This window comes from Coregonus clupeaformis, unplaced genomic scaffold (genome assembly GCF_020615455.1).
Source record: "Coregonus clupeaformis isolate EN_2021a unplaced genomic scaffold, ASM2061545v1 scaf0064, whole genome shotgun sequence".
Taxonomy (NCBI): domain Eukaryota; kingdom Metazoa; phylum Chordata; class Actinopteri; order Salmoniformes; family Salmonidae; genus Coregonus; species Coregonus clupeaformis.
This window is the reverse complement of record NW_025533519.1, coordinates 617,501-643,306: the sequence shown is the minus strand read 5'-3', so window position 1 is coordinate 643,306 and position 25,806 is coordinate 617,501. Positions and strand designations below refer to the sequence as shown.

Here is a 25,806-nt window from a genome sequence, read left to right as displayed (position 1 = left end):
GCTCTAATCTGTGTTAAAGAGGAGAGACAGCAGGTAGCTGAAGACAGTTATAATCTGTGTTAAAGAGGAGAGGCAGCAGGTAGCTGAAGACAATTCTAATCTGTGTTGAACAGGAGAGACAGCAGGTATTTGAAGACAGCTCTAATCTGTGTTGAAGAGGAGAGGCAGAAGGTTGGTGAAGACAGCTCTAATATGTGTTAAAGAGGAGAAACATTGGGTAGCTGAAGACAGCTCTAATCTGTGTTAAAGAGGAGAGGCAGCAGGTAGCTGAAGACAGCTCCAATCTGTGTTAAAGAGGAGAGGCAGCAGGTAGCTGAAGTCAGCTCTAATCTGTGTTGAAAAGGCAGCAGGTAGCTGAAGTCGGCTCTAATCTGTGTTGAAACGGAGAGGCAGTAGGCAGCTGAAGACAGCTCTAATCTGTGTTGAAGAAGAGCGGCAGAAGGTAGCTGAAGACAGCTCTAATCTGTGTTGAAGAGGAGAGACAGCAGACAGCTGAAGACAGCTCTAATCTGTGTTGAAGAAGAGCGGCAGTAGGTAGCTGAAGACAGCTCTAATCTGTGTTGAAGAGGAGAAACAGCAGACAGCTGAAGACAGCTCTAATCTTTGTTGAAGAAGAGCGGCAGTAGGTAGCTGAAGACAGCTCTAATCTGTGTTGAAAAGGAGAGACAGCAGGTAGCTGAAGAAAGCTCTAATCTGTGTTGTAGAAGAGCGGCAGTAGGTAGCTGAAGACAGCTCTAATCTGTGTTGAAAAGGAGAGACAGCAGGTATTTGAAGACATCTCTAATCTGTGTTGAAGAGGAGAGGCAGAAGGTATCTGAAGACAGCTCAAATCTGTGTTAAAGAGGAGAAACATTGGGTAGCTGAAGACAACTCTAATCTGTGTTGAAGAGGAGAGACAGCAGGTAGCTGAAGACATCTCTAATCTGTGTTGAAGAGGAGAGGCAGCAGGTAGCTGAAGACAGCTCTAATCTGTGTTGAAGAGGAGAGGCAGTAGGTAGCTGAAGACAGCTCTAATCTGTGTTGAAGAAGAGCGGCAGTAGGTAGCTGAAGACAGCTCTAATCTGTGTTGAAGAGGAGAGACAGCAGACAGCTGAAGACAGCTCTAATCTGTGTTGAAGAGGAGAGGCAGAAGGTAGTTGAAGACAGCTCTAATATGTGTTAAAGAGGAGAAACATTGGGTAGCTGAAGACAGCTCTAATCTGTGTTAAAGAGGAGAGGCAGCAGGTAGCTGAAGACAGCTCCAATCTGTGTTAAAGAGGAGTGACAGCAGGTAGCTGAAGACAGCTCTAATCTGTGTTAAAGAGGAGAGGCAGCAGGTAGCTGAAGTCGGCTCTAATCTGTGTTGAAAAGGCAGCAGGTAGCTGAAGTCGGCTCTAATCTGTGTTGAAACGGAGAGGCAGTAGGCAGCTGAAGACAGCTCTAATCTGTGTTGAAGAAGAGCGGCAGAAGGTAGCTGAAGACAGCTCTAATCTGTGTTGAAGAGGAGAGACAGCAGACAGCTGAAGACAGCTCTAATCTGTGTTGAAGAAGAGCGGCAGTAGGTAGCTGAAGACAGCTCTAATCTGTGTTGAAGAGGAGAAACAGCAGACAGATGAAGACAGCTCTAATCTTTGTTGAAGAAGAGCGGCAGTAGGTAGCTGAAGACAGCTCTAATCTGTGTTGAAAAGGAGAGACAGCAGACAGGAAGCAGATAGCTGAAGACAGCTCTAATCTGTGTTGAAGAGGAGAGGCAGTAGGTAGCTGAAGACAGCTCTAATCTGTGTTGAAGAGGAGAGGCAGTAGGTAGCTGAAGACAGCTGTAATCTTTGTTGAAGATGAGAGATAGCAGGTAGCTGAAGGAAGCTCTAATCTGTGTTGAAGAAGAGCGGCAGTAGGTAGCTGAAGACAGCTCTAATCTGTGTTGAAAAGGAGAGATAGCAGTCAGGCAGCAGACAGATGAAGACAGCTCTAATCTGTGTTGAAGAGGAGAGACAGCAGGTAGCTGAAGACAGCTCTAATCTGTGTTGAAGAAGAGCGGCAGTAGGTAGCTGAAGACAGCTCTAATCTGTGTTGAAGAGGAGAGACAGCAGACAGCTGAAGACAGCTCTAATCTGTGTTGAAGAAGAGCGGCAGTAGGTAGCTGGAGACAGCTCTAATCTGTGTTGAAGAGGAGAGACAGCAGACAGCAGAAGACAGCTCAAATCTGTGTTGAAGAATAGTGGCAGTAGGTAGCTGAAGACAGCTCTAGTCTGTGTTAAAGAGGAGAGACAGCAAGTAGCTGAAGTGAGCTCTAATCTGTGTTAAAGAGGAGAGGCAGCAGGTAGCTGAAGACAGCTCCAATCTGTGTTAAAGAGGGGAGGCAGCAGGTAGCTGAAGACAACTCTAATCTGTGTTGAAGAGGAGAGACAGCAGGTATTTGAAGACAGCTCTAATCTGTGTTGAAGAGGAGAGGCAGTAGGTAGCTGAAGACAGCTCTAATCTGTGTTGAAGAGGAGAGACAGCAGACAGCTCAAGACAGCTCTAATCTGTGTTGAAGAAGAGTGGCAGTAGGTAGCTGAAGACAGCTCTAATCTGTGTTGAAAAGGAGAGATAGCAGACAGGCAGCAGACAGCTGAAGACAGCTCTAATCTGTGTTGAAGAAGAGAGACAGCAGGTAGCTGAAGACAGCTCTAATCTGTGTTGAAGAGGAGAGGCAGTAGGTAGCTGAAGACAGCTCTAATCTGTGTTGAAGAGGAGAGATAGCAGGTAGCTGAAGGAAGCTCTAATCTGTGTTAAAGAGGAGAGACATCAGGTAGCTGAAGACAGTTCTAATCTGTGTTAAAGAGGAGAGGCAGCAGGTAGCTGAAGACAGCTCTAATCTGTGTTGAAAAGGAGAGATAGCAGACAGGCAGCAGACAGCTGAAGACAGCTCTAATCTGTGTTGAAGAAGAGAGACAGCAGGTAGCTGAAGACAGCTCTAATCTGTGTTGAAGAGGAGAGGCAGTAGGTAGCTGAAGACAGCTATAATCTGTGTTGAAGAGGAGAGATAGCAGGTAGCTGAAGGAAGCTATAATCTGTGTTAAAGAGGAGAGACATCAGGTAGCTGAAGACAGTTCTAATCTGTGTTAAAGAGGAGAGGCAGCTGGTAGCTGAAGACAACTATAATCTGTGTTGAAGAGGAGAGACAGCAGGTATTTGAAGACAGCTCTAAACTGTGTTGAAGAGGAGAGGCAGAAGGTAGGTGAAGACATCTCTAATATGTGTTAAAGAGGAGAAACATCGGGTATCTGAAGACAGCTCTAATCTGTGTTGAAGAAGAGCAGCAGTAGGTAGCTGAAGACAGCTCTAATCTGTGTTGAAGAGGAGAGACAGCAGACAGCTGAAGACAGCTCTAATCTGTGTTGAAGAAGAGTGGCAGTAGGTAGCTGAAGACAGCTCTAATCTGTGTTGAAGAGGAGAAACAGCAGACAGCTGAAGACAGCTCTAATCTGTGTTGAAGAAGAGCGGCAGTACATAGCTGAAGACAGCTCTAATCTGTGTTGAAAAGGAGAGATAGCAGGTAGCTGAAGGAAGCTCTAATCTGTGTTAAAGAGGAGAGACATCAGGTAGCTGTAGACAGTTCTAATCTGTGTTAAAGAGGGGAGGCAGCAGGTAGCTGAAGACAACTCTAATCTGTGTTGAAGAGGAGAGACAGCAGGTATTTGAAGACAGCTCTAATCTGTGTTGAAGAGGAGAGGCAGTAGGTAGCTGAAGACAGCTCTAATCTGTGTTGAAGAGGAGAGGCAGTAGGTAGCTGAAGACAGCTCTAATCTGTGTTGAAGAGGAGAGACAGCAGACAGCTGAAGACAGCTCTAATCTGTGTTGAAGAAGAGCGGCAGTAGGTAGCTGAAGACAGCTCTAATCTGTGTTGAAAAGGAGAGATAGCAGACAGGCAGCAGACAGCTGAAGACAGCTCTAATCTGTGTTGAAGAAGAGAGACAGTAGGTAGCTGAAGACAGCTCTAATCTGTGTTGAAGAGGAGAGATAGCAGTTAGCTGAAGGAAGCTCTAATCTGTGTTAGAGGAGAGGCAGCAGGTAGCTGAAGACAACTCTAATCTGTGTTGAAGAGGAGAGACAGCAGGTATTTGAAGACAACTATAATCTGTGTTGAAGAGGAGAGACAGCAGGTATTTGAAGACAGCTCTAAACTGTGTTGAAGAGGAGAGGCAGAAGGTAGGTGAAGACAGCTCTAATATGTGTTAAAGAGGAGAAACATCGGGTAGCTGAAGACAGCTCTAATCTGTGTTAAAGAGGAGAGGCAGCAGGTAGCTGAAGACAGCTCCAATCTGTGTTAAAGAGGAGTGACAGCAGGTAGCTGAAGACAGCTCTAATCTTTGTTAAAGAGGAGAGGCAGCAGGTAGCTGAAGTCGGCTCTAATCTGTGTTGAAAAGGAGAGGCAGTAGGCAGCTGAAGACAGCTCTAATCTGTGTTGAAGAGGAGGGGCAGTATGTAGCTGAAGACAGCTCTAATCTGTGTTGAAGAGGAGAGACAGCAGACAGCTGAAGACAGCTCTAATCTTTGTTGAAGAAGAGCGGCAGTACGTAGCTAAAGACAGCCCTAATCTGTGTTGAAAAGGAGAGACAGCAGACAGGAAGCAGACAGCTGAAGACAGCTCTAATCTGTGTTGAAGAGGAGAGGCAGCAGGTAGCTGAAGTCGGCTCTAATCTGTGTTGAAAAGGAGAGGCAGTAGGCAGCTGAAGACAGCTCTAATCTGTGTTGAAGGAGAGCGGCAGTAGGTAGCTGAAGACAGCTCTAATCTGTGTTGAAGAAGAGCGGCAGTAGGTAGCTGAAGACAGCTCTAATCTGTGTTGAAGAGGAGAGACAGCAGACAGCTGAAGACAGCTCTAATCTGTGTTGAGGAAGAGCGGCAGTAGGTAGCTGAAGACAGCTCTAATCTGTGTTGAAAATGAGAGATAGCAGACAGGCAGCAGACAGCTCTAATCTTTGTTGAAGAAGAGCGGCAGTACGTAGCTAAAGACAGCCCTAATCTTTGTTGAAAAGGAGAGACAGCAGACAGGAAGCAGACAGCTGAAGACAGCTCTAATCTGTGTTGAAGAGGAGAGGCAGCAGGTAGCTGAAGACAGCTCTAATCTGTGTTGAAGAGGAGAGACAGCAGGTAGCTGAAGACAGCTCTAATCTGTGTTAAAGAGGAGAGGCAGCAGGTAGCTGAAGACAACTCTAATCTGTGTTGAAGAGGAGAGGCAGAAGGTAGGTGAAGACAGCTCTAATATGTGTTAAAGAGGAGAAAAATCGAGTAGCTGAAGACAGCTCTAATCTGTGTTAAAGAGGAGAGGCAGCAGGTAGCTGAAGACAGCTCCAATCTGTGTTAAAGAGGAGAGGCAGTAGGTAGCTGAAGACAGCTCTAATCTGTGTTGAAGAGGAGAGACAGCAGACAGCTGAAGACAGCTCTAATCTGTGTTGAAGAAGAGTGGCAGTAGGTAGCTGAAGACAGCTCTAATCTGTGTTGAAAAGGAGAGATAGCAGACAGGCAGCAGACAGCTGAAGACAGCTCTAATCTGTGTTGAAGAAGAGAGACAGCAGGTAGCTGAAGACAGCTCTAATCTGTGTTGAAGAGGAGAGGCAGTAGGTAGCTGAAGATAGCTGTAATCTGTGTTGAAGAGGAGAGATAGCAGGTAGCTGAAGGAAGCTCTAATCTGTGTTAAAGAGGAGAGACATCAGGTAGCTGAAGACAGTTCTAATCTGTGTTAAAGAGGAGAGGCAGCAGGTAGCTGAAGACAGCTCTAATCTGTGTTGAAAAGGAGAGATAGCAGACAGGCAGCAGACAGCTGAAGACAGCTCTAATCTGTGTTGAAGAAGAGAGACAGCAGGTAGCTGAAGACAGCTCTAATCTGTGTTGAAGAGGAGAGGCAGTAGGTAGCTGAAGACAGCTCTAATCTGTGTTGAAGAGGAGAGATAGCAGGTAGCTGAAGGAAGCTATAATCTGTGTTAAAGAGGAGAGACATCAGGTAGCTGAAGACAGTTCTAATCTGTGTTAAAGAGGAGAGGCAGCTGGTAGCTGAAGACAACTATAATCTGTGTTGAAGAGGAGAGACAGCAGGTATTTGAAGACAGCTCTAAACTGTGTTGAAGAGGAGAGGCAGAAGGTAGGTGAAGACATCTCTAATATGTGTTAAAGAGGAGAAACATCGGGTATCTGAAGACAGCTCTAATCTGTGTTGAAGAAGAGCAGCAGTAGGTAGCTGAAGACAGCTCTAATCTGTGTTGAAGAGGAGAGACAGCAGACAGCTGAAGACAGCTCTAATCTGTGTTGAAGAAGAGTGGTTGTAGGTAGCTGAAGACAGCTCTAATCTGTGTTGAAGAGGAGAAACAGCAGACAGCTGAAGACAGCTCTAATCTGTGTTGAAGAAGAGCGGCAGTAGGTAGCTGAAGACAGCTCTAATCTGTGTTGAAAAGGAGAGATAGCAGGTAGCTGAAGGAAGCTCTAATCTGTGTTAAAGAGGAGAGACATCAGGTAGCTGTAGACAGTTCTAATCTGTGTTAAAGAGGGGAGGCAGCAGGTAGCTGAAGACAACTATAATCTGTGTTGAAGAGGAGAGACAGCAGGTATTTGAAGACAGCTCTAATCTGTGTTGAAGAGGAGAGGCAGTAGGTAGCTGAAGACAGCTCTAATCTGTGTTGAAGAGGAGAGGCAGTAGGTAGCTGAAGACAGCTCTAATCTGTGTTGAAGAGGAGAGACAGCAGACAGCTGAAGACAGCTCTAATCTGTGTTGAAGAAGAGCGGCAGTAGGTAGCTGAAGACAGCTCTAATCTGTGTTGAAAAGGAGAGATAGCAGAGAGGCAGCAGAAAGCTGAAGACAGCTCTAATCTGTGTTGAAGAAGAGAGACAGTAGGTAGCTGAAGACAGCTGTAATCTGTGTTGAAGAGGAGAGATAGCAGGTAGCTGAAGGAAGCTCTAATCTGTGTTAAAGAGGAGAGACATCAGGTAGCTGAAGACAGTTCTAATCTGTGTTAAAGAGGAGAGGCAGCAGGTAGCTGAAGACAACTATAATCTTTGTTGAAGAGGAGAGACAGCAGGTATTTGAAGACAGCTCTAAACTGTGTTGAAGAGGAGAGGCAGAAGGTAGGTGAAGACATCTCTAATATGTGTTAAAGAGGAGAAACATCGGGTAGCTGAAGACAGCTCTAATCTGTGTTAAAGAGGAGAGGCAGCAGGTAGCTGAAGACAGCTCCAATCTGTGTTAAAGAGGAGTGACAGCAGGTAGCTGAACACAGCTCTAATCTTTGTTAAAGAGGAGAGGCAGCAGGTAGCTGAAGTCGGCTCTAATCTGTGTTGAAAGGAGAGGCAGTAGGCAGCTGAAGACAGCTCTAATCTGTGTTGAAGAGGAGGGGCAGTATGTAGCTGAAAACAGCTCTAATCTGTGTTGAAGAGGAGAGACAGCAGACAGCTGAAGACAGCTCTAATCTTTGTTGAAGAAGAGCGGCAGTACGTAGCTAAAGACAGCCCTAATCTGTGTTGAAAAGGAGAGACAGCAGACAGGAAGCAGACAGCTGAAGACAGTTCTAATCTGTGTTGAAGAGGAGAGGCAGCAGGTAGCTGAAGTCGGCTCTAATCTGTGTTGAAAAGGAGAGGCAGTAGGCAGCTGAAGACAGCTCTAATCTGTGTTGAAGAAGAGCGGCAGTAGGTAGCTGAAGACAGCTCTAATCTGTGTTGAAGAAGAGCGGCAGTAGGTAGCTGAAGACAGCTCTAATCTGTATTGAAGAGGAGAGACAGCAGACAGCTGAAGACAGCTCTAATCTGTGTTGAGGAAGAGCTTGCAGTAGGTAGCTGAAGACAGCTCTAATCTGTGTTGAAAATGAGAGATAGCAGACAGGCAGCAGACAGCTCTAATCTTTGTTGAAGAAGAGCGGCAGTACGTAGCTAAAGACAGCCCTAATCTTTGTTGAAAAGGAGAGACAGCAGACAGGAAGCAGACAGCTGAAGACAGCTCTAATCTGTGTTGAAGAGGAGAGGCAGCAGGTAGCTGAAGACAGCTCTAATCTGTGTTGAAGAGGAGAGACAGCAGGTAGCTGAAGACAGCTCTAATCTGTGTTAAAGAGGAGAGGCAGCAGGTAGCTCAAGACAACTCTAATCTGTGTTGAAGAGGAGAGGCAGAAGGTAGGTGAAGACAGCTCTAATATGTGTTAAAGAGGAGAAAAATCGAGTAGCTGAAGACAGCTCTAATCTGTGTTAAAGAGGAGAGGCAGCAGGTAGCTGAAGACAGCTCCAATCTGTGTTAAAGAGGAGTGACAGCAGGTAGCTGAACACAGCTCTAATCTTTGTTAAAGAGGAGAGGCAGCAGGTAGCTGAAGACGGCTCTAATCTGTGTTGAAAAGGAGAGGCAGTAGGCAGCTGAAGACAGCTCTAATCTGTGTTGAAGAAGAGTGGCAGTAGGTAGCTGAAGACAGCTCTAATCTGTGTTGAAGAGGAGAGGCAGCAGGTAGCTGAAGACAGCTCTAATCTGTGTTGAAGAAGAGCGGCAGTAGGTAGCTGAAGACAGCTCTAATCTGTGTTGAAGAGGAGAAACAGCAGACAGCTGAAGACAGCTCTAATCTGTGTTGAAGAAGAGCGGCAGTAGGTAGCTGAAGACAGCTCTAATCTGTGTTGAAAAGGAGAGATAGCAGGTAGCTGAAGGAAGCTCTAATCTGTGTTAAAGAGGAGAGACATCAGGTAGCTGAAAACAGTTCTAATCTGTGTTAAAGATGAGAGGCAGCAGGTAGCTGAAGACAACTCTAAGCTGTGTTGAAGAGGAGAGACAGCAGGTATTTGAAGACAGCTCTAATCTGTGTTGAAGAGGAGAGGCAGAAGGTAGGTGAAGACAGCTCTAATATGTGTTAAAGAGGAGAAACATTGGGTAGCTGAAGACAGCTCTAATCTGTGTTAAAGAGGAGAGGCAGCAGGTAGCTGAAGACAGCTCCAATCTGTGTTAAAGAGGAGTGACAGCAGGTAGCTGAAGACAGCTCTAATCTGTGTTAAAGAGGAGAGGCAGCAGGTAGCTGAAGTCGGCTCTAATCTGTGTTGAAAAAGGCAGCAGGTAGCTGAAGTCGGCTCTAATCTGTGTTGAAACGGAGAGGCAGTAGGCAGCTGAAGACAGCTCTAATCTGTGTTGAAGAAGAGCGGCAGAAGGTAGCTGAAGACAGCTCTAATCTGTGTTGAAGAGGAGAGACAGCAGACAGCTGAAGACAGCTCTAATCTGTGTTGAAGAAGAGCGGCAGTAGGTAGCTGAAGACAGCTCTAATCTGTGTTGAAGAGGAGAAACAGCAGACAGCTGAAGACAGCTCTAATCTTTGTTGAAGAAGAGCGGCAGTAGGTAGCTGAAGACAGCTCTAATCTGTGTTGAAAAGGAGAGACAGCAGACAGGAAGCAGATAGCTGAAGACAGCTCTAATCTGTGTTGAAGAGGAGAGGCAGTAGGTAGCTGAAGACAGCTCTAATCTGTGTTGAAGAGGAGAGGCAGTAGGTAGCTGAAGACAGCTGTAATCTGTGTTGAAGAGGAGAGATAGCAGGTAGCTGAAGGAAGCTCTAATCTGTGTTGAAGAAGAGCGGCAGTAGGTAGCTGAAGACAGCTCTAATCTGTGTTGAAAAGGAGAGATAGCAGACAGGCAGCAGACAGATGAAGACAGCTCTAATCTGTGTTGAAGAAGAGAGACAGCAGGTAGCTGAAGACAGCTCTAATCTGTGTTGAAGAGGAGAAACAGCAGACAGCTGAAGACAGCTCTAATCTGTGTTGAAGAAGAGCGGCAGTAGGTAGCTGAAGACAGCTCTAATCTGTGTTGAAAAGGAGAGATAGCAGGTAGCTGAAGGAAGCTCTAATCTGTGTTAAAGAGGAGAGACATCAGGTAGCTGAAAACAGTTCTAATCTGTGTTAAAGATGAGAGGCAGCAGGTAGCTGAAGAGAACTCTAATCTGTATTGAAGAGGAGAGACAGCAGGTATTTGAAGACAGCTCTAATCTGTGTTGAAGAGGAGAGGCAGAAGGTAGGTGAAGACAGCTCTAATCTGTGTTAAAGAGGAGAAACATCGGGTAGCTGAAGACAGCTCTAATCTGTGTTAAAGAGGAGAGGCAGCAGGTAGCTGAAGACAGCTCCAATCTGTGTTAAAGAGGAGTGACAGCAGGTAGCTGAAGACAGCTCTAATCTGTGTTAAAGAGGAGAGGCAGCAGGTAGCTGAAGTCGGCTCTAATCTGTGTTGAAAAGGCAGCAGGTAGCTGAAGTTGGCTCTAATCTGTGTTGAAACGGAGAGGCAGTAGGCAGCTGAAGACAGCTCTAATCTGTGTTGAAGAAGAGCGGCAGAAGGTAGCTGAAGACAGCTCTAATCTGTGTTGAAGAGGAGAGACAGCAGACAGCTGAAGACAGCTCTAATCTGTGTTGAAGAAGAGCGGCAGTAGGTAGCTGAAGACAGCTCTAATCTGTGTTGAAGAGGAGAAACAGCAGACAGCTGAAGACAGCTCTAATCTTTGTTGAAGAAGAGCGGCAGTAGGTAGCTGAAGACAGCTCTAATCTGTGTTGAAAAGGAGAGACAGCAGACAGGAAGCAGATAGCTGAAGACAGCTCTAATCTGTGTTGAAGAGGAGAGGCAGTAGGTAGCTGAAGACAGCTTTAATCTGTGTTGAAGAGGAGAGGCAGTAGATAGCTGAAGACAGCTGTAATCTGTGTTGAAGAGGAGAGATAGCAGGTAGCTGAAGGAAGCTCTAATCTGTGTTGAAGAAGAGCGGCAGTAGGTAGCTGAAGACAGCTCTAATCTGTGTTGAAAAGGAGAGATAGCAGACAGGCAGCAGACAGATGAAGACAGCTCTAATCTGTGTTGAAGAAGAGAGACAGCAGGTAGCTGAAGACAGCTCTAATCTGTGTTGAAGAGGAGAGACAGCAGGTAGCTGAAGACATCTCTAATCTGTGTTGAAGAGGAGAGGCAGCAGGTAGCTGAAGACAGCTCTAATCTGTGTTGAAAATGAGAGGCAGTAGGCAGCTGAAGACAGCTCTAATCTGTGTTGAAGAAGAGCGGCAGTAGGTAACTGAAGACAACTCTAATCTGTGTTGAAGAGGAGAGACAGCAGGTAGCTGAAGAAAGCTCTAATCTGTGTTGAAGAAGAGCCGCAGTAGGTAGCTGAAGACAGCTCTAATCTGTGTTGAAAAGGAGAGACAGCAGGTATTTGAAGACATCTCTAATCTGTGTTGAAGAGGAGAGGCAGAAGGTATCTGAAGACAGCTCAAATCTGTGTTAAAGAGGAGAAACATTGGGTAGCTGAAGACAGCTCTAATCTGTGTTAAAGAAGAGAGACAGCAGGTAGGTGAAGACATCTCTAATCTCTGTTAAAGAGGAGAGGCAGCATGTAGCTGAAGACAGCTCTAATCTGTGTTGAAGAGGAGGGGCAGTATGTAGCTAAAGACAGCCCTAATCTGTGTTAAAGAGGAGAGGCAGCAGGTAGCTGAAGACAACTCTAATCTGTGTTGAAGAGGAGAGACAGCAGGTAGCTGAAGACATCTCTAATCTGTGTTGAAGAGGAGAGGCAGCAGGTAGCTGAAGACAGCTCTAATCTGTGTTGAAAAGGAGAGGCAGTAGGCAGCTGAAGACAGCTCTAATCTGTGTTGAAGAAGAGCGGCAGTAGGTAACTGAAGACAGCTCTAATCTGTGTTGAAGAGGAGAGGCAGAAGGTAGGTGAAGACAGCTCTAATATGTGTTAAAGAGGAGAAAACATTGGGTAGCTGAAGACAGCTCTAATCTGTGTTAAAGAGGAGAGGCAGCCGGGTAGCTGAAGACAGCTCCAATCTGTGTTAAAGAGGAGTGACAGCAGGTAGCTGAAGACAGCTCTAATCTGTGTTAAAGAGGAGAGGCAGCAGGTAGCTGAAGTCGGCTCTAATCTGTGTTGAAAAGGCAGCAGGTAGCTGAAGTCGGCTCTAATCTGTGTTGAAACGGAGAGGCAGTAGGCAGCTGAAGACAGCTCTAATCTGTGTTGAAGAAGAGCGGCAGAAGGTAGCTGAAGACAGCTCTAATCTGTGTTGAAGAGGAGAGACAGCAGACAGCTGAAGACAGCTCTAATCTGTGTTGAAGAAGAGCGGCAGTAGGTAGCTGAAGACAGCTCTAATCTGTGTTGAAGAGGAGAAACAGCAGACAGCTGAAGACAGCTCTAATCTTTGTTGAAGAAGAGCGGCAGTAGGTAGCTGAAGACAGTTCTAATCTGTGTTGAAAAGGAGAGACAGCAGGTATTTGAAGACATCTCTAATCTGTGTTGAAGAGGAGAGGCAGAAGGCATCTGAAGACAGCTCAAATCTGTGTTAAAGAGGAGAAACATTGGGTAGCTGAAGACAGCTCTAATCTGTGTTAAAGAAGAGAGACAGCAGGTAGGTGAAGACATCTCTAATCTCTGTTAAAGAGGAGAGGCAGCATGTAGCTGAAGACAGCTCTAATCTGTGTTGAAGAGGAGGGGCAGTATGTAGCTAAAGACAGCCCTAATCTGTGTTAAAGAGGAGAGGCAGCAGGTAGCTGAAGACAACTCTAATCTGTGTTGAAGAGGAGAGACAGCAGGTAGCTGAAGACATCTCTAATCTGTGTTGAAGAGGAGAGGCAGCAGGTAGCTGAACACAGCTCTAATCTGTGTTGAAAAGGAGAGGCAGTAGGCAGCTGAAGACAGCTCTAATCTGTGTTGAAGAAGAGCGGCAGTAAGTAACTGAAGACAGCTCTAATCTGTGTTGAAGAGGAGAGACAGCAGACAGCTGAAGACAGCTCTAATATGTGTTGAAGAGGAGAGGCAGAAGGTAGGTGAAGACAGCTCTAATATGTGTTAAAGAGGAGAAACATTGGGTAGCTGAAGACAGCTCTAATCTGTGTTAAAGAGGAGAGGCAGCAGGTAGCTGAAGACAGCTCCAATCTGTGTTAAAGAGGAGTGACAGCAGGTAGCTGAAGACAGCTCTAATCTGTGTTAAAGAGGAGAGGCAGCAGGTAGATGAAGTCGGCTCTAATCTGTGTTGAAAAGGCAGCAGGTAGCTGAAGTCGGCTCTAATCTGTGTTGAAACGGAGAGGCAGTAGGCAGCTGAAGACAGCTCTAATCTGTGTTGAAGAAGAGCGGCAGAAGGTAGCTGAAGACAGCTCTAATCTGTGTTGAAGAGGAGAGACAGCAGACAGCTGAAGACAGCTCTAATCTGTGTTGAAGAAGAGCGGCAGTAGGTAGCTGAAGACAGCTCTAATCTGTGTTGAAGAGGAGAAACAGCAGACAGCTGAAGATAGCTCTAATCTTTGTTGAAGAAGATCGGCAGTAGGTAGCTGAAGACAGCTCTAATCTGTGTTGAAAAGGAGAGACAGCAGACAGGAAGCAGATAGCTGAAGACAGCTCTAATCTGTGTTGAAGAGGAGAGGCAATAGGTAGCTGAAGACAGCTCTAATCTGTGTTGAAGAGGAGAGGCAGTAGGTAGCTGAAGACAGCTGTAATCTGTGTTGAAGAGGAGAGATAGCAGGTAGCTGAAGGAAGCTCTAATCTGTGTTGAAGAAGAGCGGCAGTAGGTAGCTGAAGACAGCTCTAATCTGTGTTGAAGAGGAGAAACAGCAGACAGCTGAAGACAGCTCTAATCTTTGTTGAAGAAGAGCGGCAGTAGGTAGCTGAAGACAGTTCTAATCTGTGTTGAAAAGGAGAGACAGCAGGTATTTGAAGACATCTCTAATCTGTGTTGAAGAGGAGAGGCAGAAGGCATCTGAAGACAGCTCAAATCTGTGTTAAAGAGGAGAAACATTGGGTAGCTGAAGACAGCTCTAATCTGTGTTAAAGAAGAGAGACAGCAGGTAGGTGAAGACATCTCTAATCTCTGTTAAAGAGGAGAGGCAGCATGTAGCTGAAGACAGCTCTAATCTGTGTTGAAGAGGAGGGGCAGTATGTAGCTAAAGACAGCCCTAATCTGTGTTAAAGAGGAGAGGCAGCAGGTAGCTGAAGACAACTCTAATCTGTGTTGAAGAGGAGAGACAGCAGGTAGCTGAAGACATCTCTAATCTGTGTTGAAGAGGAGAGGCAGCAGGTAGCTGAACACAGCTCTAATCTGTGTTGAAAAGGAGAGGCAGTAGGCAGCTGAAGACAGCTCTAATCTGTGTTGAAGAAGAGCGGCAGTAAGTAACTGAAGACAGCTCTAATCTGTGTTGAAGAGGAGAGACAGCAGACAGCTGAAGACAGCTCTAATATGTGTTGAAGAGGAGAGGCAGAAGGTAGGTGAAGACAGCTCTAATATGTGTTAAAGAGGAGAAACATTGGGTAGCTGAAGACAGCTCTAATCTGTGTTAAAGAGGAGAGGCAGCAGGTAGCTGAAGACAGCTCCAATCTGTGTTAAAGAGGAGTGACAGCAGGTAGCTGAAGACAGCTCTAATCTGTGTTAAAGAGGAGAGGCAGCAGGTAGATGAAGTCGGCTCTAATCTGTGTTGAAAAAGGCAGCAGGTAGCTGAAGTCGGCTCTAATCTGTGTTGAAACGGAGAGGCAGTAGGCAGCTGAAGACAGCTCTAATCTGTGTTGAAGAAGAGCGGCAGAAGGTAGCTGAAGACAGCTCTAATCTGTGTTGAAGAGGAGAGACAGCAGACAGCTGAAGACAGCTCTAATCTGTGTTGAAGAAGAGCGGCAGTAGGTAGCTGAAGACAGCTCTAATCTGTGTTGAAGAGGAGAAACAGCAGACAGCTGAAGATAGCTCTAATCTTTGTTGAAGAAGATCGGCAGTAGGTAGCTGAAGACAGCTCTAATCTGTGTTGAAAAGGAGAGACAGCAGACAGGAAGCAGATAGCTGAAGACAGCTCTAATCTGTGTTGAAGAGGAGAGGCAGTAGGTAGCTGAAGACAGCTCTAATCTGTGTTGAAGAGGAGAGGCAGTAGGTAGCTGAAGACAGCTGTAATCTGTGTTGAAGAGGAGAGATAGCAGGTAGCTGAAGGAAGCTCTAATCTGTGTTGAAGAAGAGCGGCAGTAGGTAGCTGAAGACAGCTCTAATCTGTGTTGAAAAGGAGAGATAGCGGACAGGCAGCAGACAGATGAAGACAGCTCTAATCTGTGTTGAAGAAGAGAGACAGCAGGTAGCTGAAGACAGCTCTAATCTGTGTTGAAGAAGAGCGGCAGTAGGTAACTGAAGACAGCTCTAATCTGTGTTGAAGAGGAGAGACAGCAGGTAGCTGAAGACAGCTCTAATCTGTGTTGAAGAAGAGCGGCAGTAGGTAGCTGAAGACAGCTCTAATCTGTGTTGAAAAGGAGAGACAGCAGGTATTTGAAGACATCTCTAATCTGTGTTGAAGAGGAGAGGCAGAAGGTAGCTGAAGACAGCTCAAATCTGTGTTAAATAGGAGAAACATTGGGTAGCTGAGGACAGCTCTAATCTGTGTTAAAGAGGAGAGACAGCAGACAGCTGAAGACAGCTCTAATATGTGTTGAAGAGGAGAGGCAGAAGGTAGGTGAAGACAGCTCTAATATGTGTTAAAGAGGAGAAACATTGGGTAGCTGAAGACAGCTCTAATCTGTGTTAAAGAGGAGAGGCAGCAGGTAGCTGAAGACAGCTCCAATCTGTGTTAAAGAGGAGTGACAGCAGGTAGCTGAAGACAGCTCTAATCTGTGTTAAAGAGGAGAGGCAGCAGGTAGATGAAGTCGGCTCTAATCTGTGTTGAAAAGGCAGCAGGTAGCTGAAGTCGGCTCTAATCTGTGTTGAAACGGAGAGGCAGTAGGCAGCTGAAGACAGCTCTAATCTGTGTTGAAGAAGAGCGGCAGAAGGTAGCTGAAGACAGCTCTAATCTGTGTTGAAGAGGAGAGACAGCAGACAGCTGAAGACAGCTCTAATCTGTGTTGAAAAGGAGAGATAGCGGACAGGCAGCAGACAGATGAAGACAGCTCTAATCTGTGTTGAAGAAGAGAGACAGCAGGTAGCTGAAGACAGCTCTAATCTGTGTTGAAGAAGAGCGGCAGTAGGTAACTGAAGACAGCTCTAATCTGTGTTGAAGAGGAGAGACAGCAGGTAGCTGAAGACAGCTCTAATCTGTGTTGAAGAAGAGCGGCAGTAGGTAGCTGAAGACAGCTCTAATCTGTGTTGAAAAGGAGAGATAGCGGACAGGCAGCAGACAGATGAAGACAGCTCTAATCTGTGTTGAAGAAGAGAGACAGCAGGTAGCTGAAGACAGCTCTAATCTGTGTTGAAGAAGAGCGGCAGTAGGTAACTGAAGACAGCTCTAATCTGTGTTGAAGAGGAGAGACAGCAGGTAGCTGAAGACAGCTCTAATCTGTGTTGAAGAAGAGCGGCAGTAGGTAGCTGAAGACAGCTCTAATCTGTGTTGAAAAGGAGAGACAGCAGGTATTTGAAGACATCTCTAATCTGTGTTGAAGAGGAGAGGCAGAAGGTAGCTGAAGACAGCTCAAATCTGTGTTAAATAGGAGAAACATTGGGTAGCTGAGGACAGCTCTAATCTGTGTTAAAGAAGAGAGACAGCAGGTAGGTGAAGACATCTCTAATCTCTGTTAAAGAGGAGAGGCAGCATGTAGCTGAAGACAGCTCTAATCTGTGTTGAAGAGGAGGGGCAGTATGTAGCTAAAGACAGCCCTAATCTGTGTTAAAGAGGAGAGGCAGCAGGTAGCTGAAGACAACTCTAATCTGTGTTGAAGAGGAGAGACAGCAGGTATTTGAAGACAGCTCTAATCTGTGTTGAAGAGGAGAGGCAGAAGGTAGCTGAAGACAGCTCAAATCTGTGTTAAAGAGGAGAAACATTGGGTAGCTGAAGACAGCTCTAATCTGTGTTAAAGAGGAGAGGCAGCAGGTAGCTGAAGACAGCTCTAATCTGTGTTAAAGAGGAGAGACAGCAGGTAGCTGAAGACAGCTCCAATCTGTGTTAAAGAGGAGAGACAGCAGGTAGCTGAAGACAGCTCCAATCTGTGTTAAAGAGGAGAGGCAGCAGGTAGCTGAAGTCAGCTCTAATCTCTGTTAAAGAGGAGAGGCAGCAGGTAGCTGAAGACAGTTCTAATCTGTGTTGAATAGGAGAGGCAGCAGGTAGCTGAAGTCAGCTCTAATCTCTGTTAAAGAGGAGAGGCAGCAGGTAGCTGAAGACAGTTCTAATCTGTGTTGAAAAGGAGAGACAGCAGGTATTTGAAGACATCTCTAATCTGTGTTGAAGAGGAGAGGCAGAAGGTAGCTGAAGACAGCTCAAATCTGTGTTAAATAGGAGAAACATTGGGTAGCTGAGGACAGCTCTAATCTGTGTTGAAGAGGAGAGATAGCAGGTAGCTGAAGGAAGCTCTAATCTGTGTTGAAGAAGAGCGGCAGTAGGTAGCTGAAGACAGCTCTAATCTGTGTTGAAAAGGAGAGATAGCAGACAGGCAGCAGACAGATGAAGACAGCTCTAATCTGTGTTGAAGAGAGAGACAGCAGGTAGCTGAAGACAGCTCTAATCTGTGTTGAAGAGGAGAAACAGCAGACAGCTGAAGACAGCTCTAATCTGTGTTGAAGAAGAGCGGCAGTAGGTAGCTGAAGACAGCTCTAATCTGTGTTGAAAAGGAGAGATAGCAGGTAGCTGAAGGAAGCTCTAATCTGTGTTAAAGAGGAGAGACATCAGGTAGCTGAAAACAGTTCTAATCTGTGTTAAAGATGAGAGGCAGCAGGTAGCTGAAGACAACTCTAAGCTGTGTTGAAGAGGAGAGACAGCAGGTATTTGAAGACAGCTCTAATCTGTGTTGAAGAGGAGAGGCAGAAGGTAGGTGAAGACAGCTCTAATATGTGTTAAAGAGGAGAAACATTGGGTAGCTGAAGACAGCTCTAATCTGTGTTAAAGAGGAGAGGCAGCAGGTAGCTGAAGACAGCTCCAATCTGTGTTAAAGAGGAGTGACAGCAGGTAGCTGAAGACAGCTCTAATCTGTGTTAAAGAGGAGAGGCAGCAGGTAGCTGAAGTCGGCTCTAATCTGTGTTGAAAAGGCAGCAGGTAGCTGAAGTTGGCTCTAATCTGTGTTGAAACGGAGAGGCAGTAGGCAGCTGAAGACAGCTCTAATCTGTGTTGAAGAAGAGCGGCAGAAGGTAGCTGAAGACAGCTCTAATCTGTGTTGAAGAGGAGAGACAGCAGACAGCTGAAGACAGCTCTAATCTGTGTTGAAGAAGAGCGGCAGTAGGTAGCTGAAGACAGCTCTAATCTGTGTTGAAGAGGAGAAACAGCAGACAGCTGAAGACAGCTCTAATCTTTGTTGAAGAAGAGCGGCAGTAGGTAGCTGAAGACAGCTCTAATCTGTGTTGAAAAGGAGAGACAGCAGACAGGAAGCAGATAGCTGAAGACAGCTCTAATCTGTGTTGAAGAGGAGAGGCAGTAGGTAGCTGAAGACAGCTTTAATCTGTGTTGAAGAGGAGAGGCAGTAGATAGCTGAAGACAGCTGTAATCTGTGTTGAAGAGGAGAGATAGCAGGTAGCTGAAGGAAGCTCTAATCTGTGTTGAAGAAGAGCGGCAGTAGGTAGCTGAAGACAGCTCTAATCTGTGTTGAAAAGGAGAGATAGCAGACAGGCAGCAGACAGATGAAGACAGCTCTAATCTGTGTTGAAGAAGAGAGACAGCAGGTAGCTGAAGACAGCTCTAATCTGTGTTGAAGAGGAGAGACAGCAGGTAGCTGAAGACATCTCTAATCTGTGTTGAAGAGGAGAGGCAGCAGGTAGCTGAAGACAGCTCTAATCTGTGTTGAAAATGAGAGGCAGTAGGCAGCTGAAGACAGCTCTAATCTGTGTTGAAGAAGAGCGGCAGTAGGTAACTGAAGACAACTCTAATCTGTGTTGAAGAGGAGAGACAGCAGGTAGCTGAAGAAAGCTCTAATCTGTGTTGAAGAAGAGCGGCAGTAGGTAGCTGAAGACAGCTCTAATCTGTGTTGAAAAGGAGAGACAGCAGGTATTTGAAGACATCTCTAATCTGTGTTGAAGAGGAGAGGCAGAAGGTATCTGAAGACAGCTCAAATCTGTGTTAAAGAGGAGAAACATTGGGTAGCTGAAGACAGCTCTAATCTGTGTTAAAGAAGAGAGACAGCAGGTAGGTGAAGACATCTCTAATCTCTGTTAAAGAGGAGAGGCAGCATGTAGCTGAAGACAGCTCTAATCTGTGTTGAAGAGGAGGGGCAGTATGTAGCTAAAGACAGCCCTAATCTGTGTTAAAGAGGAGAGGCAGCAGGTAGCTGAAGACAACTCTAATCTGTGTTGAAGAGGAGAGACAGCAGGTAGCTGAAGACATCTCTAATCTGTGTTGAAGAGGAGAGGCAGCAGGTAGCTGAAGACAGCTCTAATCTGTGTTGAAAAGGAGAGGCAGTAGGCAGCTGAAGACAGCTCTAATCTGTGTTGAAGAAGAGCGGCAGTAGGTAACTGAAGACAGCTCTAATCTGTGTTGAAGAGGAGAGGCAGAAGGTAGGTGAAGACAGCTCTAATATGTGTTAAAGAGGAGAAACATTGGGTAGCTGAAGACAGCTCTAATCTGTGTTAAAGAGGAGAGGCAGCCGGTAGCTGAAGACAGCTCCAATCTGTGTTAAAGAGGAGTGACAGCAGGTAGCTGAAGACAGCTCTAATCTGTGTTAAAGAGGAGAGGCAGCAGGTAGCTGAAGTCGGCTCTAATCTGTGTTGAAAAGGCAGCAGGTAGCTGAAGTCGGCTCTAATCTGTGTTGAAACGGAGAGGCAGTAGGCAGCTGAAGACAGCTCTAATCTGTGTTGAAGAAGAGCGGCAGAAGGTAGCTGAAGACAGCTCTAATCTGTGTTGAAGAGGAGAGACAGCAGACAGCTGAAGACAGCTCTAATCTGTGTTGAAGAAGAGCGGCAGTAGGTAGCTGAAGACAGCTCTAATCTGTGTTGAAGAGGAGAAACAGCAGACAGCTGAAGACAGCTCTAATCTTTGTTGAAGAAGAGCGGCAGTAGGTAGCTGAAGACAGCTCTAATCTGTGTTGAAAAGGAGAGACAGCAGGTAGCTGAAGAAAGCTCTAATCTGTGTTGAAGAAGAGCGGCAGTAGGTAGCTGAAGACAGTTCTAATCTGTGTTGAAAAGGAGAGACAGCAGGTATTTGAAGACATCTCTAATCTGTGTTGAAGAGGAGAGGCAGAAGGCATCTGAAGACAGCTCAAATCTGTGTTAAAGAGGAGAAACATTGGGTAGCTGAAGACAGCTCTAATCTGTGTTAAAGAAGAGAGACAGCAGGTAGGTGAAGACATCTCTAATCTCTGTTAAAGAGGAGAGGCAGCATGTAGCTGAAGACAGCTCTAATCTGTGTTGAAGAGGAGGGGCAGTATGTAGCTAAAGACAGCCCTAATCTGTGTTAAAGAGGAGAGGCAGCAGGTAGCTGAAGACAACTCTAATCTGTGTTGAAGAGGAGAGACAGCAGGTAGCTGAAGACATCTCTAATCTGTGTTGAAGAGGAGAGGCAGCAGGTAGCTGAACACAGCTCTAATCTGTGTTGAAAAGGAGAGGCAGTAGGCAGCTGAAGACAGCTCTAATCTGTGTTGAAGAAGAGCGGCAGTAGGTAACTGAAGACAGCTCTAATCTGTGTTGAAGAGGAGAGACAGCAGACAGCTGAAGACAGCTCTAATATGTGTTGAAGAGGAGAGGCAGAAGGTAGGTGAAGACAGCTCTAATATGTGTTAAAGAGGAGAAACATTGGGTAGCTGAAGACAGCTCTAATCTGTGTTAAAGAGGAGAGGCAGCAGGTAGCTGAAGACAGCTCCAATCTGTGTTAAAGAGGAGTGACAGCAGGTAGCTGAAGACAGCTCTAATCTGTGTTAAAGAGGAGAGGCAGCAGGTAGATGAAGTCGGCTCTAATCTGTGTTGAAAAGGCAGCAGGTAGCTGAAGTCGGCTCTAATCTGTGTTGAAACGGAGTGACAGCAGGTAGCTGAAGACAGCTCTAATCTGTGTTAAAGAGGAGAGGCAGCAGGTAGCTGAAGTCGGCTCTAATCTGTGTTGAAAAGGCAGCAGGTAGCTGAAGTCGGCTCTAATCTGTGTTGAAACGGAGAGGCAGTAGGCAGCTGAAGACAGCTCTAATCTGTGTTGAAGAAGAGCGGCAGAAGGTAGCTGAAGACAGCTCTAATCTGTGTTGAAGAGGAGAGACAGCAGACAGCTGAAGACAGCTCTAATCTGTGTTGAAGAAGAGCGGCAGTAGGTAGCTGAAGACAGCTCTAATCTGTGTTGAAGAGGAGAAACAGCAGACAGCTGAAGACAGCTCTAATCTTTGTTGAAGAAGAGCGGCAGTAGGTAGCTGAAGACAGCTCTAATCTGTGTTGAAAAGGAGAGACAGCAGGTAGCTGAAGAAAGCTCTAATCTGTGTTGAAGAAGAGCGGCAGTAGGTAGCTGAAGACAGTTCTAATCTGTGTTGAAAAGGAGAGACAGCAGGTATTTGAAGACATCTCTAATCTGTGTTGAAGAGGAGAGGCAGAAGGCATCTGAAGACAGCTCAAATCTGTGTTAAAGAGGAGAAACATTGGGTAGCTGAAGACAGCTCTAATCTGTGTTAAAGAAGAGAGACAGCAGGTAGGTGAAGACATCTCTAATCTCTGTTAAAGAGGAGAGGCAGCATGTAGCTGAAGACAGCTCTAATCTGTGTTGAAGAGGAGGGGCAGTATGTAGCTAAAGACAGCCCTAATCTGTGTTAAAGAGGAGAGGCAGCAGGTAGCTGAAGACAACTCTAATCTGTGTTGAAGAGGAGAGACAGCAGGTAGCTGAAGACATCTCTAATCTGTGTTGAAGAGGAGAGGCAGCAGGTAGCTGAACACAGCTCTAATCTGTGTTGAAAAGGAGAGGCAGTAGGCAGCTGAAGACAGCTCTAATCTGTGTTGAAGAAGAGCGGCAGTAGGTAACTGAAGACAGCTCTAATCTGTGTTGAAGAGGAGAGACAGCAGACAGCTGAAGACAGCTCTAATATGTGTTGAAGAGGAGAGGCAGAAGGTAGGTGAAGACAGCTCTAATATGTGTTAAAGAGGAGAAACATTGGGTAGCTGAAGACAGCTCTAATCTGTGTTAAAGAGGAGAGGCAGCAGGTAGCTGAAGACAGCTCCAATCTGTGTTAAAGAGGAGTGACAGCAGGTAGCTGAAGACAGCTCTAATCTGTGTTAAAGAGGAGAGGCAGCAGGTAGATGAAGTCGGCTCTAATCTGTGTTGAAAAGGCAGCAGGTAGCTGAAGTCGGCTCTAATCTGTGTTGAAACGGAGAGGCAGTAGGCAGCTGAAGACAGCTCTAATCTGTGTTGAAGAAGAGCGGCAGAAGGTAGCTGAAGACAGCTCTAATCTGTGTTGAAGAGGAGAAACAGCAGACAGCTGAAGACAGCTCTAATCTTTGTTGAAGAAGATCGGCAGTAGGTAGCTGAAAACAGCTCTAATCTGTGTTGAAAAGGAGAGACAGCAGACAGGAAGCAGATAGCTGAAGACAGCTCTAATCTGTGTTGAAGAGGAGAGGCAGTAGGTAGCTGAAGACAGCTCTAATCTGTGTTGAAGAGGAGAGGCAGTAGGTAGCTGAAGACAGCTGTAATCTGTGTTGAAGAGGAGAGATAGCAGACAGGAAGCAGATAGCTGAAGACAGCTCTAATCTGTGTTGAAGAGGAGAGGCAGTAGGTAGCTGAAGACAGCTCTAATCTGTGTTGAAGAGGAGAGGCAGTAGGTAGCTGAAGACAGCTGTGATCTGTGTTGAAGAGGAGAGATAGCAGGTAGCTGAAGGAAGCTCTAATCTGTGTTGAAGAAGAGCGGCAGTAGGTAGCTGAAGACAGCTCTAATCTGTGTTGAAAAGGAGAGATAGCGGACAGGCAGCAGACAGATGAAGACAGCTCTAATCTGTGTTGAAGAAGAGAGACAGCAGGTAGCTGAAGACAGCTCTAATCTGTGTTGAAGAAGAGCGGCAGTAGGTAACTGAAGACAGCTCTAATCTGTGTTGAAGAGGAGAGACAGCAGGTAGCTGAAGACAGCTCTAATCTGTGTTGAAGAAGAGCGGCAGTAGGTAGCTGAAGACAGCTCTAATCTGTGTTGAAAAGGAGAGACAGCAGGTATTTGAAGACATCTCTAATCTGTGTTGAAGAGGAGAGGCAGAAGGTAGCTGAAGACAGCTCAAATCTGTGTTAAATAGGAGAAACATTGGGTAGCTGAGGACAGCTCTAATCTGTGTTAAAGAGGAGAGACAGCAGACAGCTGAAGACAGCTCTAATATGTGTTGAAGAGGAGAGGCAGAAGGTAGGTGAAGACAGCTCTAATCTGTGTTGAAGAGGAGAGGCAGTAGGTAGCTGAAGACAGCTGTAATCTGTGTTGAAGAGGAGAGATAGCAGGTAGCTGAAGGAAGCTCTAATCTGTGTTGAAGAAGAGCGGCAGTAGGTAGCTGAAGACAGATCTAATCTGTGTTGAAAAGGAGAGATAGCGGACAGGCAGCAGACAGATGAAGACAGCTCTAATCTGTGTTGAAGAAGAGAGACAGCAGGTAGCTGAAGACAGCTCTAATCTGTGTTGAAGAAGAGCGGCAGTAGGTAACTGAAGACAGCTCTAATCTGTGTTGAAGAGGAGAGACAGCAGGTAGCTGAAGACAGCTCTAATCTGTGTTGAAGAAGAGCGGCAGTAGGTAGCTGAAGACAGCTCTAATCTGTGTTGAAAAGGAGAGACAGCAGGTATTTGAAGACATCTCTAATCTGTGTTGAAGAGGAGAGGCAGAAGGTAGCTGAAGACAGCTCAAATCTGTGTTAAATAGGAGAAACATTGGGTAGCTGAGGACAGCTCTAATCTGTGTTAAAGAAGAGAGACAGCAGGTAGGTGAAGACATCTCTAATCTCTGTTAAAGAGGAGAGGCAGCATGTAGCTGAAGACAGCTCTAATCTGTGTTGAAGAGGAGGGGCAGTATGTAGCTAAAGACAGCCCTAATCTGTGTTAAAGAGGAGAGGCAGCAGGTAGCTGAAGACAACTCTAATCTGTGTTGAAGAGGAGAGACAGCAGGTATTTGAAGACAGCTCTAATCTGTGTTGAAGAGGAGAGGCAGAAGGTAGCTGAAGACAGCTCAAATCTGTGTTAAAGAGGAGAAACATTGGGTAGCTGAAGACAGCTCTAATCTGTGTTAAAGAGGAGAGGCAGCAGGTAGCTGAAGACAGCTCTAATCTGTGTTAAAGAGGAGAGACAGCAGGTAGCTGAAGACAGCTCCAATCTGTGTTAAAGAGGAGAGACAGCAGGTAGCTGAAGACAGCTCCAATCTGTGTTAAAGAGGAGAGGCAGCAGGTAGCTGAAGTCAGCTCTAATCTCTGTTAAAGAGGAGAGGCAGCAGGTAGCTGAAGACAGTTCTAATCTGTGTTGAATAGGAGAGGCAGTAGGTAGCTGAAGACAGCTCTAATCTGTGTTGAAGAGGAGAGGCAGTAGGTAGCTGAAGACAGCTCTAATCTGTGTTGAAGAGGAGAGACAGCAGGTAGCTGAAGACAGCTCTAATCTGTGTTAAAGAGGAGAGACAGCAGGTAGCTGAAGACAGCCCCAATCTGTGTTAAAGAGGAGAGGCAGCAGGTAGCTGAAGTCAGCTCTAATCTCTGTTAAAGAGGAGAGGCAGCAGGTAGCTGAAGACAGTTCTAATCTGTGTTGAATAGGAGAGGCAGTAGGTAGCTGAAGACAGCTCTAATCTGTGTTGAAGAGGAGAGGCAGTAGGTAGCTGAAGACAGCTCTAATCTGTGTTGAAGAGGCGAGACAGCAGGTAGCTGAAGACAGCTCTAATCTGTGTTGATGAGGAGAGGCTGCAGGTAGCTGAAGACAGCTCTAATCTGTGTTGATGATGAGAGGCAGCAGGTAGCTGAAGACAGCTCTAATCTGTGTTGATGAGGAGAGGCAGCAGGTAGCTGAAGACAGCTATCCCATCTGGGTCTTTGTGGAGTGGAGGAGAGGATGATGACGATGACGATGAAGGCTCTTTCCCTTGGCCCAGTGTGGCCTATCAGAGGCGACATCCAGATCCAGACAGCATCCTCTCAGCCAGCCACTCTGGCTTCCTCTCAAATGGCACCCTATTCCCTATGGGCCCTGGTTAAAAATAGTGCACTAAATAGAGAATAGTGTGCCATTGGGGCACTGCCTCTGACTCTCCCATTCAAATTCACATTACTGAGGTCATCAGGCCCATTCATCTCAAATGGAGAGGAAATTATAGCTACAGTGGGGAGAACAAGCATTTGATACACTGCCGATTTTGCAGGTTTTCCTACTTACAAAGCATGTAGAGGTCTGTAATTTTTATCATAGGTACACTTCAACTGTGAGAGACGGAATCTAAAACAAAAATCCAGAAAATCACATTGTATGATTTTTAAGTAATTAATTTGCATTTTATTGCATGACATAAGTATTTGATACATCAGAAAAGCAGAACTTAATATTTGGTACAGAAACCTTTGTTTGCAATTACAGAGATCATACGTTTCCTGTAGGTCTTGACCAGATTTGCACACATATATCTGTGGGAAATCTAATGTGAATTTCACCAGCAATGATCAGTTGTTAGAGTGAAGGGTTACTGAATGGTCCATTTGCCACAAACTCACTACAAAAAGTTATCCTTATGTCATAGAGATGTACTAGAGGGCTCATCTCCGCTCGGCTCATCTTTGGAGAATGGAGATAGCACAGACAGCACCCTTGAGGGCTAAAACAGGCTTTGGGCCAAGTTCTCTATCCAACTCTATGGTTCCACTTTGCACTTTCTAATAACCATAAGCACTGTCATAATCTCATTCTTGGGTTGACCTTCTGTGTTTTGACTCACTAACTACTGTCCGTGTGTGTGTGTGTGTGTGTGTGTGCGTGCGTGCGTGCGTGCGTGTGCGCGCGTGTGTGTGTGTGTGTGGTTATCCTGCTCAAGTGTTACTGATGATGGCCATTAGAATGTGCTGATGA

General features: G+C 46.0%; 1 protein-coding gene across 1 annotated transcript in view; it reads left to right on the top strand.

The window, feature by feature from the left end:
* The window catches only part of LOC121556573 (oxysterol-binding protein-related protein 3), a 164,500-nt gene that overhangs the window by 121,607 nt on the left and 17,087 nt on the right, over positions 1–25,806 (top strand).